Source organism: Cryptomeria japonica, unplaced genomic scaffold (genome assembly GCF_030272615.1).
Source record: "Cryptomeria japonica unplaced genomic scaffold, Sugi_1.0 HiC_scaffold_140, whole genome shotgun sequence".
Taxonomy (NCBI): domain Eukaryota; kingdom Viridiplantae; phylum Streptophyta; class Pinopsida; order Cupressales; family Cupressaceae; genus Cryptomeria; species Cryptomeria japonica.
This window is the reverse complement of record NW_026728962.1, coordinates 82,501-97,500: the sequence shown is the minus strand read 5'-3', so window position 1 is coordinate 97,500 and position 15,000 is coordinate 82,501. Positions and strand designations below refer to the sequence as shown.

General features: G+C 59.4%; 1 non-coding gene across 1 annotated transcript; it reads left to right on the top strand.

Annotated features, from left to right (window-relative positions):
* Nucleotides 1-12,627: 12,627 nt before the first annotated feature.
* LOC131866302 (5S ribosomal RNA) lies at nt 12,628-12,746 on the top strand. Its single transcript, XR_009364922.1, has one exon. It is a non-coding gene; the product is annotated as a 5S ribosomal RNA (ribosomal RNA).
* The last annotated feature ends 2,254 nt before the right edge of the window (nt 12,747-15,000 follow it).

The following is a 15,000-nucleotide window of genomic DNA, read 5'->3' as shown; positions in this document are numbered from 1 at the left end:
CCCAAACAACGCCCCCTCTACCCTCTGTCGAAACACTCGGCATTGCTGCTCCCTAAGGTGAGCTTCTCCTCATAGGCAATTCCGCTCTTATCCGGTCACGTTTGTGTGCCCGAATTTCGCAAGGCAACCTCCATGGGACATGGAAAAGACTCGAGAAGAGAGCTCGCTCACGGGAGAGAGAAGCCAAGGAGACCACGAGAGTGCTGAGAGTGGGACAGCGCTGAATAGGCGGGAGAAGCCTGCGCGTATAAACGGAGATATATATCCAATTGCAACGAAGGAACGTGCCAAAGATCGAGAACAATGGCAGAAATGCTAGTAACGTGCACTTCGGGACCAACGCATCACCGGAAGACAACCGCCAAACATCGAAAGAGTCGCGATGCTCCGCAACCTACGTGCAAAGCGGTCGCACACCGGGTAAGGGAGTGAGAGCCCCAAACATAGCTGGGCGAGGCGCTCACTCCGCTCTTTAATATCTCGTTAATACCGCCAAGGAAATGGCACAAGCACACACACACAAGCATCCTCGGAAGAGGACAGTTCGAGTGACAGGTCAAATCCAAGAGTTCCGAAGACTACCTCCAGGAACAATCGGGAACAAGACCGATTACAAGTCGTCGAGTCTGTTACTGGGCGAACACGAGATGCGCACAGGAAATCGATCAGCCCTCACAATGGCCCAAGGCCAGAGATCGGACTGCTACGATTTACCCCAACAATCATCGTGCCACTCTTCGCAGAGAGGTGATAGACGCCAACGAGCCCGCGCATAGCAATCGAGGTGTAAAAAGGGCGTTGAAGGCAGGAAGCCTGGACGAAAGAGGCTACGAGGTCACCTCGAAGCGGTCTAAGAATCGGGCGCACTTGGGGCGACTACCAGTGCCAACCCCTTATCCCGCGGTGCGTCCGACACACAGAAATTTCCAAGGCGGCCAAGGAGCCTCCCCGCATAGCAATCGGGGTGTGAGGTTACGGATGCAGCATTGATAGCAATCGAGGTGTGAGGCGAAGGATGCAGAAGTGAGAGCCGAGGGATGTAGCAGAGATAGCAATCGGGGTGTGTGATGCAGAAGAGATAGCAATCGAGGTGTGCGGTGGGAAGGGCCCAGCAGCCAGAATGCATGAAGCGACGGATGAAGCAGTGATGACAACCGGGCTGTGAGGAGAGGAGGGATGCAGCCAAGAAAGCAATCAGGGCTCGAGGCAAGGGATGCATCAAGGATAGCAATCATGTTGTGAGGCGAGATTCCAAAGGCTAAACGTGAGAGGCTGCAGGGTCGACTCAGAGAGGTCTATGCATGTGAGAGGCTGAAAGCAAGGTCGACTCGGAGCGGTCTATGCATCGGGCGCGCTTGGGGCGACTACCAGTGCCAACCCCTTATCCCGCGACGCGTCCGACAAAGAGAACGTTCCAAGGCGGCAGAGGAGGTTACCAGCCGAAGGATGCAGTAGCAATAACAGGTATAGTTCCGCGGCGGCCGAGAAGACTCACCGCATAGGAATCGGGATGCGAGGCGAGGGATGCGGCGGGAAGGCCCCGACGGCTAAACGGAAGAGGCTGCAGGGCCGCCTCGGAATGGTCCAAGCATCGGATGCGATTGGGACGACTACCAGTGCCAACCCCTTATCCCGCGATGCGTCCGATACACAGATAGTTCCAAGGCGGCCGAGGAGCCTCACCGCATATCAATCGGGGTGCGAGGCGAGGGATGGGGCGGGAAGGCCCCAACGGCTAGACGGAAGAGGCTTCAGGGCCACCTCGGAATGGTCCAAGCATCGGACGCGCTTGGGGCGACTGCCAGTGCCAACCCCTTATCCCGCGATGCGTCCGATACACAGATGGTTCCAAGGCGGCCGAGGAGCCTCACCGCATAGCAATCGGGGGTGCGAGGCGAGGGATGGGGCGGGAAGGCCCCAACGGCTAGACGGAAGAGGCTTCAGGGCCGCCTAGGAATGGTCCAAGCATCGGACACGCTTGGGGCGACTACCAGTGACAGCCCCCTATCCCGCGATGCGTCCGATACGAAGATGGTTCCAAGGCGGCCGAGGAGCCTCACCGCATAGCAATCGGGGTGCGAGGTGGGGGATGCGGCGAGATGGCCCCAACGGCTAGACGGAAGAGGCCACAGGGCCGCGTCGGAATAGTCCAAGCATCGGACGCGCTTGGGGCGACTACCAGTGACAACCCCTTATCCCGCGATGCGTCCGATACGAAGATAGTTCCAAGGCGGCCGAGGAGCCTCACCGCATAGCAATCGGGGTGCGAGGTGGGGGATGCGGCGAGATGGCCCCAACGGCTAGACGGAAGAGGCTGCAGGGCCGCCTCGGAATAGTCCAAGCATCGGACGCGCTTGGGGCCACTACCAGTGACAACCCCTTATCCCGCAATGCGTCCGATACGAAGATAGTTCCAAGGCGGCCGAAGAGCCTCACCGCATAGCAATCGGGGTGCGAGGTGGGGGATGCGGCGAGATGGCCCCAACGGCTAGACGGAAGAGGCCACAGGGCCGCCTCGGAATAGTCCAAGCATCGGACGCGCTTGGGGCGACTACCAGTGACAACCCCTTATCCCGCGATGCGTCCGATACGAAGATAGTTCCCAGGCGGCCGAGGAGCCTCACCGCATAGCAATCGGGGTGCGAGGCGAGGGATGCGGCGAGATGGCCCCAAAGGCTAGACGGAAGAGGCTGCAGGGCTGCCTCGGAATAGTCCAAGCATCGGACGCGCTTGGGGCGACTACCACTGCCAACCCCTTATCCCGCGATGCGTCCGATACACAGATAGTTCCGAGGCGGCCGAGGAGGTGGGGGATGCAGCGAGATGGCCCCAACGGCTAGACGGAAGAGGCTGCAGGGCCGCCTCGGAATAGTCCAAGCATCGGACGCGCTTGGGGCGACTACCAGTGACAACCCCTTATCCCGCGATGCGTCCGATACACAGATAGTTCCGAGGCGGCCAAGGAGCCTCACCGCATAGCAATCGTGGTGCGAGGTGGGGGATGCGGCGAGATGGCCCCAACGGCTAGACGGAAGAGGCTGCAGGGCCGCCTCGGAATGGTCCAAGCATCGGATGCGCTTGGGGCGACTACCACTGCCAACCCCTTATCCCGCGATGCGTCCGATACACAGATAGTTCCAAGGCGGCCGAGGAGCCTCACAGCATAGCAATCAGGGTGCGAGGCGAGGGATGCGGCGAGAAAGCCCCAACGGCTAGAGGGAAGAGGCTTCAGGTCCGCCTCGGAATGGTCCAAGCATCGGACGCGCTTGGGGCGACTACCAGTGACAACCCCTTATCCCGCGACGCGTCCGATACACAGATAGTTCCAAGGCGGCCGAGGAGCCTCACCGCATAGCAATCGGGGTGCGAGGCGAGGGATGCGGCGAGAAGGACCCAACGGCTACACGGAAGAGGCTTCGGGGCCGCCTCGGAATGGTCCAAGCATCGGACGCGCTTGGGGCGACTACCAGTGACAACCCCTTATCCCGCGACGCGTCCGATACACAGATAGTTCCAAGGCGGCCGAGGAGCCTCACCGCATAGCAATCGGGGTGCGAGGCGAGGGATGCGGCGAGAAGGACCCAACGGCTACACGGAAGAGGCTTCGGGGCCGCCTCGGAATGGTCCAAGCATCGGACGCGCTTGGGGCGACTACCAGTGACAACCCCTTATCCCGCGACGCGTCCGATACACAGATAGTTCCAAGGCGGCCGAGGAGCCTCACCGCATAGCAATCGGGGTGCGAGGCGAGGGATGCGGCGAGAAGGACCCAACGGCTAGACGGAAGAGGCTTCGGGTCCGCCTCGGAATGGTCCAAGCATCGGACGCGCTTGGGGCGACTACCAGTGACAACCCCTTATCCCGCGACGCGTCCGATACACAGATAGTTCCAAGGCGGCCGAGGAGCCTCACCGCATAGCAATCGGGGTGCGAGGCGAGGGATGCGGCGAGAAGGACCCAACGGCTAGACGGAAGAGGCTTCGGGTCCGCCTCGGAATGGTCCAAGCATCGGACGCGCTTGGGGCGACTACCAGTGACAACCCCTTATCCCGCGACGCGTCCGATACACAGATAGTTCCAAGGCGGCCGAGGAGCCTCACCGCATAGCAATCGGGGTGCGAGGCGAGGGATGCGGCGAGAAGGACCCAACGGCTAGACGGAAGAGGCTTCGGGTCCGCCTCGGAATGGTCCAAGCATCGGACGCGCTTGGGGCGACTACCAGTGACAACCCCTTATCTCGCGACGCGTCCGATACACAGATAGTTCCGAGGCGGCCGAGGAGCCTCACCGCATAGCAATCGGGGTGCGAGGCGAAGGATGCGGCGAGAAGGACCCAACGGCTAGACGGAAGAGGCTTCGGGTCCGCCTCGGAATGGTCTAAGCATCGGACGCGCTTGGGGCGACTACCAGTGACAACCCCTTATCCCGCGACGCGTCCGATACACAGATAGTTCCAAGGCGGCCGAGGAGCCTCACCGCATAGCAATCGGGGTGCGAGGCGAGGGATGCGGCGAGAAGGACCCAACGGCTAGACGGAAGAGGCTTCAGGGCCGCCTCGGAATGGTCCAAGCATCGACCGCGCTTGGGGCGACTACCAGTGACAACCCCTTATCCCGCGACGCGTCCGATACACAGATAGTTCCGAGGCGGCCGAGGAGCCTCACCGCATAGCAATCGGGGTGCGAGGCGAGGGATGCGGCGAGAAGGACCCAACGGCTAGACGGAAGAGGCTTCAGGGCCGCCTCGGAATGGTCCAAGCATCGGACGCGCTTGGGGCGACTACCAGTGACAACCCCTTATCCCGCGACGCGTCCGATACACAGATAGTTCCGAGGCGGCCGAGGAGCCTCACCGCATAGCAATCGGGGTGCGAGGCGAGGGATGCGGCGAGAAGGACCCAACGGCTAGACGGAAGAGGCTTCAGGGCCGCCTCGGAATGGTCCAAGCATCGGACGCGCTTGGGGCGACTACCAATGACAACCCCTTATCCCGCGACGCGTCCGATACACAGATAGTTCCGAGGCGGCCGAGGAGCCTCACCGCATAGCAATCGGGGTGCGAGGCGAGGGATGCGGCGAGAAGGACCCAACGGCTAGACGGAAGAGGCTTCAGGGCCGCCTCGGAATGGTCCAAGCATCGGACGCGCTTGGGGCGACTACCAGTGACAACCCCTTATCCCGCGACGCGTCCGATACACAGATAGTTCCGAGGCGGCCGAGGAGCCTCACCGCATAGCAATCGGGGTGCGAGGCGAGGGATGCGGCGAGAAGGACCCAACGGCTAGACGGAAGAGGCTTCAGGGCCGCCTCGGAATGGTCCAAGCATCGGACGCGCTTGGGGCGACTACCGTTGCCAACCCCTTATCCCGCGATGCGTCTGATACACAGATAGTTCCGAGGCGGCCGAGGAGCCTCACCGCATAGCAATCGGGTTGCGAGGCAGATTATTGGGAAGGGAACCCCCTGGGATGCGGCTCAAGCAGTGCCCAAAGGGACTGGAATGCGGAATCACATCGAGAGACCCAAATGCTATACGAGGGCTCAAATCGAATTATCGATTTGGCCACGACATGGACGCATCGGAACGACTACCTTTGCCGAACCACTCGCAATTGCATCCATACCGAAACCAATAGACATTTCCGTTAGAGCCCTCGCATAGCATTCGGGAATCTCGCATGCCCCTCTAAATCGACCAATGCTGGCGCTCAATGAAAATCCGAGCGCTACCACCGTTCGAGCGCCAGCATTGGTCGAGTTAGAGGGGCACGGGGGAGAATGCTCCAGTCAACACCTCCCCTATATAAGTTATTTGTCCGATTCTCGCACAACCGTAGTCTGCCTCGTCGAATCAAACAACGGTCCCAGATTCCGACTTCCGTTCCGTAGAGACCCAAAAGCTAGATGGAGGCTCGCAAGAAAGAGAGTCGGCGCATAGCAATCGGGTTTCTCGAACGTTTAGGGACCGAGCTCACTTGCGGATAGGGCAAAATCCGCCAAGCAACCCAAAAGCTAGACGGGGGCTCGAATCGAATCGCCTAGGCGGCCACAACAACGACGTGTTGGATCGACTACCAGTGCCAAACCATTCAGCAAGACTAGTCTGTGTCGAGGCCGGATAGAGATTCTCAGAGAGCGCCCGCATAGCATTTAGGAGACCTGCCGCGTCCCTCACACTCGACAAATGGTGGTGCACGTTTATAAATCCGAGCGATCCCAACCCTTTCAAGCACCAACATCGGTCGAGATAGAGGGGCACGGAGGGGGCTGCGTGAGACAACACAGTCCCCTATATAAGTTATTTGTCCGATTCTCACACATCCGAAGAATGGTCATCAAATCGGACAACAGCCCAAACTTCCGACTTCCGTCCCAGAAAGCCCAAGAGCTATCTAAAACGTTCATGGCCGGAACTCGATCGCGGCTATACCAGTCCGCCAAGCAACCCAAAAGCTAGACTGGAGCTCTAGTCGAATCACCTCTGTGGCCATTGCAAGGACGTGTTGGAGCGACTACCATTGCCGAACCATTCCGCAGGTCGAGTCCATACCAAGGCCGCATAGAGATTCACGATGAGCTCCTGCATAGCAATCAGGAGACTTGCCGTGTCCATCACAATCGATAAATCCTGGTGCAAGATTTTTGCATCCGAGCGCTCCAACCAGTCGAGCACCAGCATCAATCGACATAAACGGGCACGGGGGGAGGATGCTCGAGAACACTACCTCCCCTATATAAGTTATTTGTCCGATTCTCAAGCAGCCGAAGTCTGGTCATCGAATCGGGTCAAAGACCACAACTTCCGACTTTACCCACAATGCAAGTCATCGAATCGAACATCGGCCCCCGAGTCGGACTCCATGCGTATGTCAGGTCATCGGACCCAAATTCCGCCTTCCTGCGCATGGCGGGCCATCAATATCAACTCGGTCATCGGACCCAAACTCCGCCTTTTTGCGTATGGCACGCCTTCAAATCGGTCATCGGACCCAAATTCCGCCTTCCTGTGCATGGCGGGCCATCAACATCAACTCGGTCATCGGACCCAAATTCCGCCTTTCTGCGCATGGCACGCCATCAACTCGGTCATCGGACCCAAATTCCGCCTTCCTGCGCATGGCAGGTCATCGGACACAAATTCAGACCTCGCCAATATGCCTACGTATCGAATCGGTCATCGGACCCAACTTCCGACTTCATCCATACTGTAGGGTCTTTGAGGTTGGCGCGGTGCGCTCAACCCAGGGAGTCGACCCATCGAAGCATACACCTCCCCTATATAAGCTATTTGTCCGATTCCCACACCTGTGTAGTTTGCACCTCTGACCAGGACATCGACCCCAACTTCCGAACTCGACTGCAACGACGGCACCAGCGCCTTGGTGCGCACCTTGCGACGCACAGTCCCAACATTCGCCTTCCTGCACATGGCAGGTCATCGGACCCAAATTCCGACCTCGCGAGTATGCCTACATATCGAATCGGTCATCGGACCCAACTTCCGACTTCATCCATACCGTAGGGTCTTTGAGGTTGGCGCGGTGCGCTCAACCCGGGGAGTCGACCCAACGAAGCATACACCTCCCCTATATAAGCTATTTGTCCGATTCCCACACCTGTGTAGTTTGCACCTCCGATCAAGACATCGACCCCAACTTCCGAACTCGCCTCCAACGACCGAACCAGCGCCTTGGTGCGCACCTTGCAACGCACAGTGCCAACATTCGCCTTCCTGCACGTGGCAGGTCATCGGACCCAAATTCCGACCTCGCGAGTATGCCTACATATCGAATCGGTCATCGGACCCAACTTCCGACTTCATCCATACCGTAGGGTCTTTGAGGTTGGCGCGGTGCGCTCAACCCGGGGAGTCGACCCAACGAAGCATACACCTCCCCTATATAAGCTATTTGTCCGATTCCCACACCTGTGTAGCTTGCACCTCCGATCAGGACATCGACCCCAACTTCCGAACTCGACTAAAAAGACCGCACCAGCGCCTTGGTGTGCACCTTGCAACGCACAGTGTCAACATTCGCCTTCCTGCACATGGCAGGTCATCGGACCCAAATTCCGACCTCATGAGCATACCTACTAATCGAATTGGTCATCGGACCCAACTTCCGACTTCATCCATACCGTAGGGTCTTTGAGGTTGGCGCGGTGCGCTCAACCTGGGGAGTCGACCCATCGAAGCATACACCTCCCCTATATAAGCTATTTGTCCGATTCCGACACCTGTGTAGTTTGCACCTCCGCTCAGGACATCGACCCCAACTTCCGAACTCGCCTGCAACGACCGAACCAGCGCCTTGGTGCGCACCAAAAGTGCGCACTTTTGGAGGGCACTTTTGTGCGCTCCAAAGGTGCGCACTTTTGGAGGGCACTTTTCTGCGCTCCAAAGGTGCGCACTTTTGGAGGGCACTTTTTGGAGGGCACTTTTCTGCGCTCCAAAGGTGCGCACTTTTGGAGGGCACTTTTTGGAGGGCACTTTTCTGCGCTCCAAAGGTGCGCACTTTTGGAGGGCACTTTTTGGAGGGCACTTTTCTGCGCTCCAAAGGTGCGCACTTTTGGAGGGCACTTTTTGGAGGGCACTTTTCTGCGCTCCAAAGGTGCGCACTTTTGGAGGGCACTTTTTGGAGGGCACTTTTCTGCGCTCCAAAGGTGCGCACTTTTGGAGGGCACTTTTCTGCGCTCCAAAGGTGCGCACTTTTGGAGGGCACTTTTTGGAGGGCACTTTTCTGCGCTCCAAAGGTGCGCACTTTTGGAGGGCACTTTTCTGCGCTCCAAAGGTGCGCACTTTTGGAGGGCACTTTTTGGAGGGCACTTTTCTGCGCTCCAAAGGTGCGCACTTTTGGAGGGCACTTTTGTGCACTCCAAAGGTGCGCACTTTTGGAGGGCACTTTTCCTGTGCTCCAAAGGTGCACACCTAGGTGAGCACCTTCGACCACACCTTGTAGCACACCAAACTCTGACTTTCGACTTCATCCGCAATGCAGGGTCTTTGAGGTTGGCGCAATGCGCACAACCAGGGGAGTCGACCCATCAAACCCAACACCTCCCCTATATAAGCTATTTGTCTGATTCTCATACATGCGTAGCCTGCAGGAGCAATTAGGACATCGACCCCAACTTTCGGCTTCTAAACGAAAACAAGGTCTTTGAGGTTGGTGTAATGCGAACAACTAGGGGAGTCAACCCATCAAACCCAACACCTCCCCTATATAAGCTATTTGTCTGATTCTCATACATGTGTAGTCTACAGGAGCAATTAGGACATCGACCCCAACTTTTGACTTCTTAACGAAAACAAGGTCTTTGAGGTTGACGTAATGCGCACAACCAGGGGAGTCGACCCATCAAACCCAACACCTCCCCTATATAAGCTATTTGTCCGATTCTCATACATGTGTAGCCTGCAGGAGCCATTAGGACATTGACCCCAACTTTTGACTTCTTAACGAAAACAAGGTCTTTGAGGTTGGCGTAATGCGCACAACCAAGGGAGTTGACCCATCAAACCCAACACCTCCCCTATATAAGCTATTTGTCTGATTCTCATACATGTGTAGCCTGCAACAACGATTAGGACATCCACCCCAACTTCTGAATTCGTCTGCGTTGACCGCACCAAAGGTGCACGCCTTGGTGCTCACCAAAATCCGACTTCCGACTTCTTCTGCTATGCGGGGTCTTTGAGGTTGGCGCAGTGCGCACAACCAGGGGAGTCAACCCACCGAATGCAACACCTCCCCTATATAAGCTATTTGTCTGATTCTCATACATGCGTAGACTGCAGCAATGATTAGGACATCCACCCCAACTTTTGACTTCTTAAACAAGACAGGGTCTTTGAAGTTGGTGCAGTGCACACAACCAGGGGAGTCGACCCATCAAACGCAACACCTCCCCTATATAAAGCTATTTGTCCGATTCTCATACGTGTAGTCTGCAGCAGCGATTAGGACATCGACCCCAACTTCCGAATTCGTTTGCATTGACCGCACCAAAGGTGCACGCCTTGGTGTGCACCCTGGAGTGCACTTTGGTGCTCACCTCGGTGCACACTTTGGTGTGCACCTCGGTGTGCACCAAAGGTGCGCACCTTGGAGCGCACCAAAGGTGTACACTTTGGAGCGCACCACATAGGGTCTTTGAGAGGTTGGCGCAGTGCGCACACCAAGGTGGGTGTTGAGGTGCGTGCCGAGGTGGGTGGGTGCTAGGGTGCGCTCCATGGTGGGTGCCAGGGTGGGTGCGTGCTAGGGTGGATTCCAAAGAGGGTCATAGGGTGGGTGCCAAGGTGGGTTGGTGATATAGTGGGTTCAAAGGTGGGTACTAGGGTGGGTTCCAAGGTGGGTCACAAGTTGGGTGCCAGGATGCGTGGGTGTTAGGTTGGGTGCCAAGGTGGGCTCCTGCGTGGGTGGGTGCTAGGGTGGGTTTCAAGGTGGACGCGAGGGCGGGTGCCAAGGTGGGTAACAAGTTGGGTGTTAGGATGGGTGAGTGCTAGAGTGGGTGCCAAGGTGGGTGGGTGCTAAGGTGGATGCCAAGGTGGTTCACAGGGTGGGTGGGTTCTAGGGTGAGTTCCAAGGTGGGTCACAGGTTCAGTGCTAGGGTGGGTGTCAAGGCGGGTGTCGAGGTGCCTGGGTGCTAGGGTGTGGATGCCAATGTGGGTCATAGGGTGGGTACTAGGGTGGGCTGCAATGTGGGTGCCAAGGTGGGTAACATGCTCGGTGGGTTCTAAATTGGGTGCCAGGGTGGGTGTGCACCCACCTTGCCCGAGGTGGGTGCCAAGGTGCCAGTGTGGGTGGGTGCTAAGGTGGATGCCAAGGTGGGTGAGAAGGTGGGTGATAGGTTGAGTGGTAGGATGGGTGGGTGCCAAGATGGGTCACAGGGTGGGTGCAAGGGTGGGTAGGTGCTAGGGTTGGTGTCAGGGTGGGTGGGTGCTAGGTTGGGTTCCAAGGTGGGTGCGAGGGTGAGTGTCAAGGTGGGTCACAGGTTAGGTGCTAGGATGGGTGAGTGCTAGGGTGCAAAGGTGCCAGGGTGGGTGCTAGGATGGGTCGATGCTAGGGTGAGTGGCAAGGTGGGTCCACAAGTGTCAAGGTGGGTGCCGAGGTGGGTGCCAAGTCGGCGACTGCTATGGTGGATGCCAAGGTGGGTCACGGGGTGGGTGCCAAGTTGCTAGGTTGGGTTCCAAGGTGGGTGCCAACGTGGGTGCTAGGGTGCGTGGGTTAAAGGGTGTGTCACAACGTGGGTGCCAGGATGGGTGCGCACCCACACTGGCCAAGACGGGTGCGGGTGCAAGGTTGGGTTCCAAGCCCGGTCACAGGCTGGGTGCTAGGATGGGTGGGTGCCAAGGTGGGCACCAGGGTGGGTGCACCCACCCTGGCCAAGGTGGGTCACGGGGTGGGTCCTAGGGTGGGTAACGGGGTGGGTACTAAGGTGCGTGCCAAGGTGGGTCATAGGGTGGGTGCCAAGGTGGGCACCAGGGTGGGTGTGCACCAACCCTAGCCAGGGTAGGTCACGGGGTGGTTGTCGGGGTGGGCGTCAAGGAGCCAAGGTGGGTGGCAAGTAGCCAAGTTGCGTGCCAAGGTGGGTGTCGGGGTGGGTGCCAAGGATCCAAGGTGGGTGCCAAGGAACCAAGGTGGGTGTCTGGGTGGGTGCCGAGGTGGGAGCCAGGGTGGGTCCCAAGGTGAGTGCAAAGGTGGGTGCCAGGGTCAAGGTGAGTGCCAATGTGGGTTCCAAGGTGCCAGGGTCAGGGTGAGTGCCAATGTGGGTTCAAAGGTGCTAAGTTGGGTGCGAGGTTGGGTGCGAGGGTGGGTGGGTGCCAAGGTGTGCTAGGTGGAAGCCCGGGTGGGTCGGCATCCCATGGGTGTCGAGTTGGGTGCCTGATGGGTGCTTCTTGTCAAGTTTTAGTCGTCGGGACTCATTTCGAGCCTTAGAGGTCGTTTCTTGTCCGGTTGCCCTGTCTTCGACCTGGGAACCCAATTTTGGTCCTCGGGTCCCATTTTTTTTTGTCTCGCATCCCACTTTTGGCCTGTGGCCTTTTCGGGGTCGATTCTCGTTTTGGGCATCAGAGCATGTTTCTTCTCCTAAAACCCAATATTTGTTTATTAAGTCTCGGAACACATTTTTGTTCTCGTGGACCCATCATGGGTCTTGGAACGCATTTGTGGTCCTTGGGTCCCATTTTGCATCCCGAAACTTGTGTTTTGGTGCTTGATCCCTATTTTGGGTGCCCACCTTGCACCAAGTGCGCACCCGGGGCAAACCGAGCGCCTTGGTGCACCGGGGCAAGATCGAGCGTGCACCCGAGGCGCCCCGAACATGCACCAAGGTGCACTCGGCCCACATGTGAGCGCAGGTCGTTGCGCCCGAGGTGGTGTGTGGGCACCGCGTTGCAGACGGGACACTGCACGCACACGACGCCCCCTCCAGGTGCACGCACGTAGGCCGGGCCGGGTGCACACCCGACGCCCTAGCAAGGTGCGCGCACCCGGGCAGGGCTCACACTTGGCGAACGGGGCGCACTTCGCGAGGGAGGGTGTGCACCTCGACGGGGGTGGGTGGCCGGGGTGGATTCGCACGTGGGTCGCGGTTTGCTAAGTACACACTGCGACAAGCTCATAACGGGTGCGATCATACCAGCATTAGTGCACCGGATCCCATCAGAACTCCGCAGTTAAGCGCGCTTGGGCCGGAGTAGTACTGGGATGGGTGACCTCCCGGGAAGTCCCGGTGTTGCACCCTTTTTTAGTTTTTCGCCGGGCGTCGCAATGCTATTTGAATAAACCTTTTGCCCGTTTGCGTTCTCGTCGGGGCCGGGCCGGGCCGGGGTGCGCTGCCCGCACTACCGCGCGCGCGGGGGGCGACACCGAGCGCGCACCCGAGGCGCCCCGAGCACACAGGCCACGGTGCAACCCGGGCGTTGTGCGCGCACCCCGGTGCGCCCGAGGTGCTGCGCGCGCACCCAGGTGAAATCGGTGTGCACCTCGGCCAGTGCGCGCTCGGTCGAGTCGCGCACGTTGGCCAAGGTGCACGGTGATGTTTCTTACTCTAAGGTTCCGCACCAGACGCCCGGGACAGGTGAGCGAAGCTGGGCGGGGCCGGGTGCGCGGCCGGGGCAGGTGCACGCAGCTGGAGAGAGCTTTGGAGCACACTTCGGAGCGCACCAATGATGCGCTCCATTCAAAAGTTTCCTGAAAAGGCAAAAAAAGTTGAGATTATAGAATTTCCCACTTGAGAGATTGTAAAAAAAAAAAATTTAAAATGAAGGAAACGCGGGTGCCAAGGTGTGCGCAGCCCAGCCAAGGTGTGCGCACCAAGGCGCCCACCCTGGCGAAGGTGCACGCAAGGTGCGCACCCGAGGCAAACCGGACAATTAACCCAACTTTCGACTTCGCGCGCACCTTGGAGCGCACTTCGGAGCGCTCCTTGGTGCGCACCAATCTTGGGCACCTCGGAGTGCACCATGGCGCCCACCAAGGTGCGCACCCGGGGCAAACCGAGCTCCGACTTCGTGCGCACCTTGGAGCGCACGAAAGGTGCGCACCATGGCGCCCACCAAGGTGCGCAGCCCAGCCAAGGCGTGCGCATCAAGGTGCGCACCCTGGCGAAGGTGCGCACCCGGGGCAAACCGAGCTCCGACTTCGTGCGCACCTTGGAGCGCACAAAAGGTGCGCAACCCAGCCAAGGTGTGCGCACCCCGGTCAAACCGAGCTCCGAATCGTGCGCACCAGAGGTGCACGCCATCGTGCGCACCTTGGAGCACACTTCGGAGCCCTCCTTGGTGCGCGCCGATGTTGCGCACCTCGGAGCGCACCCGGGGAAAACAATGCAATTAACCCGACTTTCGACTTCGTGGGCACCTCGGAGCGCTCTCGGGTTCGCACCTCGGAGCACACCGAGGTGCGCACCTTTGATGCGCTGCCTTCACCAATTTCCAGAAAAGGCAAGAAAACATTGAGAAGGTGTGCGCACCGAGGTGCCCACCCTGGCGAAGGTGCACGCGAGGTGCGCACCCGGGGCAAACCGGGCTCCGACTTCGTGCACGCCGCACCTTGGAGCACACTTCGGAGCGCTCCTTGGTGCGCACCAGGGCGCGCAACCCAGCCGAGGTGCCCACCCCGGCGAAGGTGCACGCGAGGTGCGCACCCGGGGCAAACCGGGCTCCGACTTCGTGCACGCCATGGTGCCCACCGCGGCGAAGGTGCACGCGAGGTGCGCACCCGGGGCAAACCGGGCTCCGACTTCGTGCACGCCGCACCTTGGAGCACACTTCGGAGCGCTCCTTGGTGCGCACCATGGTGCCCACCAGGGCGCGCAACCCCGCCGAAGGTGCACGCGAGGTGCGCACCCGGGGCAAACCGGGCTCCGACTTCGTGCACGCCGCACCTTGGAGCACACTTCGGAGCGCTCCTTGGTGCGCACCATGGTGCCCACCAGGGCGCGCAACCCCGCCGAAGGTGCACGCGAGGTGCGCACCCGGGGCAAACCGGGCTCCGACTTCGTGCACGCCATGGTGCGCACCGCGGCGAAGGTGCGCACCCGGGGCAAACCGGGCTCCGACTTCGTGCACGCCGCACCTTGGAGCACACTTCGGAGCGCTCCTTGGTGCGCACCAGGGCGCGCAACCCAGCCGAGGTGCCCACCCCGGCGAAGGTGCACGCGAGGTGCGTACCCGGGGCAAACCGGGCTCCGACTTCGTGCACGCCGCACCTTGGAGCACACTTCGGAGCGCTCCTTGGTGCGCACCATGGTGCCCACCAGGCCGCGCAACCCAGCCAAGGTGTGCGCACCAAGGTGCACGCGAGGTGCGCACCCGGGGCAAACCGGGGTCCGACTTCGTGCACGCCGCACCTTGGAGCACACATCGGGGCGCTCCCGGGTTCGCACCGGCGTTGCGCACCGTGGTGGGCACCTCGGAGCACACCAAGGTGGGCAGCGAGGTGCGCACCTTTGATGCGATGCCTTCACTAATTTCCATAAAAGGCAAAAAAAAAAC